This window comes from Condylura cristata, unplaced genomic scaffold (genome assembly GCF_000260355.1).
Source record: "Condylura cristata isolate star-nosed mole 26May11 unplaced genomic scaffold, ConCri1.0 scaffold00021, whole genome shotgun sequence".
NCBI lineage: Eukaryota > Metazoa > Chordata > Mammalia > Eulipotyphla > Talpidae > Condylura > Condylura cristata.
Window position 1 is genome coordinate 1,536,611 of NW_004567122.1, and position 5,033 is coordinate 1,541,643.

The following is a 5,033-nucleotide window of genomic DNA, read 5'->3' on the forward strand; positions in this document are numbered from 1 at the left end:
TTTCGGGGACAAAGTGACCCGTTGAAACATTGGAAATACTGCTTATTTCTGGTCCTTTTCTAAAAACTTGTGCCGAGGGAGCTTTGGGCCAGCCAGCTCCAGCCCGTAGGGAGCATCGCCCACAGCGGTAGGGGCCGAGCCGGAGCCCGCGTGCCAGCCCGCCCCTCCGTCAGCGTCGTCCACGGGCCCCCGGGCCCCAGGTGCTGTCGCCTCCCGGGGCGCGCCGCTGTCTTCAGCCCTGGACAGAATGTGAACGTGGATGTCCAGCGAACCAGTTCCCATGGCACAGGCACGCCACGTGTCTCCCCACGGCGGCTTTCCAGACTGGTCTGCAGAACTGTTGGTAAATACCTTGGTCTCCGCGGAGCGACAGCTGACGGAACACCTGCCTGCTGCTCCATCCTCACCTTTGACTGGGCGCGGGCGAGCGGGGCGGGGCAGCCCGCGGGGCAGCGCGCTCCTCCCTGCTGCCGGGCGCCAGCGGGCGGCTGCCCGGCCGTGTTCCCTGTGATGCTGGGGAGATCTTTCTAATCACGTGGCCACAGATCAACTCGGTGGTTTTTCTTCTGACATTATTTTCCTCAAAGGCAGCAGCGTTTAGGCTTCTCTGACGTGATGCTTGGCACTCTTAGTCACGTCTCGATCCACGGCTCCGTCAGCCATACGTCCGGAACCCTGCGCCTGCTTACTTTGGTGGTGAGGCCCGGGGTCTCCCCCTTCGTTCCTTTTAACGTGTGGAAGAGAAAGCGCCACCGTGTCGGCCCCCCAGCCTTGCTCTGGAGTTGGTGTCAGCAAAGGTGCAGACATGCATGATAGCCCCTGGAGTTGGGTGGTGAAGACGGGAGCGGCTGGTGACTGTGACGGGAGATGAGCAGTGACGGAGACAGTTCTTCCCGGGTGTGTGAGCGTGTCAAGCACAGTTGGCTCGGGTTGGCCAGAGATTTCTCGGCGTCTCAGGAAATGTCACCGGAAGCGCTGGGATCGAGCTGGCGTCAGCGTCCCCGGAAAGGGCCGCGGCACTCGGCTTCCTCCCGCGCTGTTCCTGCCACCTCTCTGGGCATGCGGTTGGCATCGAGGCACTGGCTAGGGAGAGCACAGGAGAGCGCGCTCTGGCACTGCCAGACTAAGGCGTGACGTAGGGTTCAGGCGGAAAATGCATCCGAGTTTGTGTGCGGCCCAGCCCCCAGGCAGCCCTCACAGCCCGGGGACCGTGCACACGGCGCGCAGCTGAGCTAGGAGTCCTTGGCAAGGACCGAGGGGCGGCCCCAACCACGTGCTCCCTGGAAACTTCCGGTCTCCCTGGACTTTCGGACTCCTTAAACGAGGCTGTCACGCTGGCGAGTTGAGCGTGCTGCTGTCAGGAAGGCCTTGGTGTGCCTCGGCGCACGTCATCACAGAAGGGGGCTGGCCGGAGCCACACGCCTCCCTCTAATTACAGGCAGCGTGCCAGCCGCTCGGCAGAGCCAGGGCAGAGCGCGCTGAGGAGGCGGGGTGCCTGGCTCCAGTAGCCTTCGTTATCGCAAGGGGCGCCCGCGCTCCCAGCTAGTCTTAGCCACAGGGAGGAAGACGCTGTTCTCCTTGAGGGCGACACTGTGCCCCTTCCCCGTCCCCAGGGGTCGCGTCTAGCGTACTGGGAAGCTCATGGCGCGGCCTCCTGGGGCCCGTCAGAGTCGCTCTTCCTCGGGAGGCCGTCTGCCGGCCTTACTACACGCCACGCAGTTCCTGGGCGCTCGCCAGCTGTGCGCTGCCAGTGCCTGGAAATCGAGGTGGGCACGCACCGTCAGCCACACAGGTGCTGCGGGAACTGTACAGCACCTGCCCAGCCCAGGGCCTTGACCGCTCACCCCTGCCCTTGCTGAGGGTGAGGGAGCCCCCGGAGGGCGGAGTCCAGAGGGGCGCCGGCCTGCCGCTGAGGGGCTCAGGGGGAGAGGGCGCGCCCCTGAGCTGAGGCGGGGCTGCCTTCCCGGCGGCTGCGTCTGCTGCTGCGCTTCCTGATTCAGTCAGGCGGGGCAGCGGCCTCTCAGTATTCTTCCTGCCCGTGGGGATCGCGCCTCTCTGTGCTGACTTCGCTTGAGTTCTTAAGGCTATGCGGCAGATTTTTTTTTTCCACCTACTGGATTCCTTTGCAAAGAACCTCACGTTGGATTTAGTGATCCAGGCTAGTCTGTCTTCTTTAAGCACCTTTTTATTATCCTGCCTTCCTTGTCGAGCTTGTTTTGCTTTCCCACAGTTGGGTTGCGCTGCTCGTTGAGTCATTTGTGTTTACTCCAGGTTGGGTTGTCAGGAAAGGACTTGAAGGCTCTGATTAGGCCACAGTCCATGCTGCATTTTGAACTGTGTTCATGACCACTTTGCTCAGATTCCTTAAGGTCTGTTTCTTATGGAGCACAAAAAATTAGCAAAAGAAACCCTTTCAGCTTGTTTGCTGTATTCATTTTTTTTTCTTTATTAAATCTCACGTGTCACTGTGGCACTATGTTACCTGGGACTGTCTGCCCTGACTTCCTAATGTCCCTAATTTAGGTCATTTTCTCATGTAACCCTTCTTTTGTTGTTTCAAAGTTCACCTAGCAGGAAGAGGCACCTGAGCTGCAGGGCTGGCTTGCGAAAGGCTGCGCACGTCACTTCTCGGTGACGTTCTTTGCTGCTAAGAAACACATGAAGAGTTCCCCCACAGGTGCCACTCGGTGTGCCCCCCCCCCCCCGTCATGCGCCCTTAAAGCACAGCTGAGTCTCCTGCAAGGTGCGATGGAGTCCGAGACGCGTCACACCCTCTTACTGGCGTGTTTGGGACACCATGGCGTGTCTTTCTAAGACCTGTCTGTTTGCCTCAAGCACTGTCGAAGAGCTGAGCACAGCCCTCTGTGTGCCTCTCAGCTAGTTTGGCTCTGTTTGATTTGCTTCCGGTGCCTCAGGCCTCTTGCTGGGGGGCGTCAGGGCCCCTTCCCCACTGCACCGCAGCAAGGGGCCTGTTGCCAGCTGAGGGGCGGGCTTGGGGCGGGCGGCTGGGCACCCGCCTCCCGCACCCCACGCGCCAGGCACGCTGTGTTCCCAGAGGCCACTCTGTTCTCCCTCAGGCCGTCCTTCCCGCCCCTTACTTTTGTGACCGACATCGGGGCACCCTCTGGGGTGGGGAGCAGCTTCCTTCTCTCAGGCCTTCTGTCCCGCCTGTGACTCCAGCCCCCTTCTGGTGTTCTGGTGGAGCCCAGACCAGGCTCTTGCTCCGCACAGCTCCCAGGACCAGCTTGGGAAGAGGGGCCGGGCCGCGGGGGCGGGCCGCGGGCCGCTCCCCTCGCTCCGGAGACCACCCCCATCTGCATGGGCCCGGACATCCTGACACTTCCTGTCTGTGCTGGCACTCTGCCCTGCTCCCTCGCTGCTGGGGACTGCGCTCCAGTTTCTGCCTTTATTTCAGTCATGTGCTGGGGCGAGGGCTTTGCTGTCTGTTCTTGTTCCCACGTCCCTGTGAGCCCTCAGCCAGACTGGGGCGCGAACGTGATGAAAATGTGCTCCCGACGTGGATTCCACACTGGGTGGCACTTTCGAGGAAATTCCAAATCCAAGGCAAGCTTTCAAGGAGAGAGAATAAATTATCAGCCGGTCTCACACGGACAGAAATAAGCCCACTCCGCCACAACAGGTTCTGGAGGCAGCTTTCTGACATTACCAATTCAAGTAGGTCTCCTCAAAGGAAGTGAAGAGCGAACACGTGTAACTGAGAAAGATTCCGAAAGCTAATTTTGGGGAACCTCTCGGCTCACTGGAAGTTCTGCATAAATGGTGCTAGGAGGGGCCAGTGCCTGCCCTAAGTTCTCAGCAGTCAAGTACCTGAGCGTCCTGGCACTCAGGCTCTCTCCGAGCGGAGCAAAGCCGGGCAGCCGCTCTTCACCTTAGGCGATTCTGGTTGCGTAATGAGCGTAATTCCACCAGAGGCTGCTTCAGCACTAGCACGCACGCTCCGAGCACGAAGAGCAGGAGGAACTGAAACTGGGCTGCAGAACACTGGCTGGCTGTGATTCGCGGCGTGTCCCGGAGCGACCCCCAGCTGTGTGTGGCCCCGGGTGCTGCCGGAGGAGGGCGGCCGCGGAGGGCGCCCCGGCGCGCCCCGGCAGCGAGGGTCTGTGCCAGTGCCGCCAGGAGCAGCTGGAAAGACCTTTGTTCGCGCTCGCAGAGGGGGCCGGGGGCCCGCCCCGCCCCCCGGGACACAGCCTTCTCTGCTGTCGTGCCACTTCGAAATACCTTCATCACGCAGTCGGCGTTCGCAGAGTAACTGAAAGTCACTCTCGTGGTGTGTCTGGGTTTGGGGGTTGTCTGAGTTTGCGAGCACTCTGGGTCCCTGCACGCTCCTGCAGGTGACATCGCGAGCCGCTGAGGAAATCATGCCCCAGAGCGGAACTCTGCTTCTCTCATTTATTTTTGTCCGCTAATTATTTTTCTTGCTGTTCGGTGAAGTCTGAGGGACACAGCGAGACTTGATTTATTTTTATGCGCAGCAAGTTAAAAAAACGAATTGGGACCTCTTTATTTTTTACCATTTGGCTTTTTCATGTTTCCTGAATCTTTTCCAGCCAGAGAAAAGTTGCTGAGCTTGCCCCGTGTTGTTGACTAGCTTCCAGGATGGAGAAGAGCAAACTGGGAGTCCACAGGAGCACAGTGGTGGGCTGATAATGTTTCCAATTAATCTCGAAGTTTGGGATTAATTTGCCATTAATTCTGTTCTTTGGAGTCTTCCTGTTTTTTTGACATGGTGACGGGCCATCGCAAAGAGAACAGCAGGAAACTTGGTACCAATTAAAGCCCTCCTCCTCCCACCGGAGAACTGGACGGTCCGCAGAAGTCATCGCAAACTCAAACTAGCGATGAGTGTTTTAAAATGAAACAGGAACAGAGGGACAAAGCTGTCACGTTCCAGCGTTGGCTGGAGAGCAGCGCGTGCCAGTCCGATGGCGTGGGCTGCTGAGTGCGCTGTGACGCGCGCGGCCGACGTTCAGACGGGGCCGTGCACGGCGCGCAGGTGGGTGTACACGCTCGCG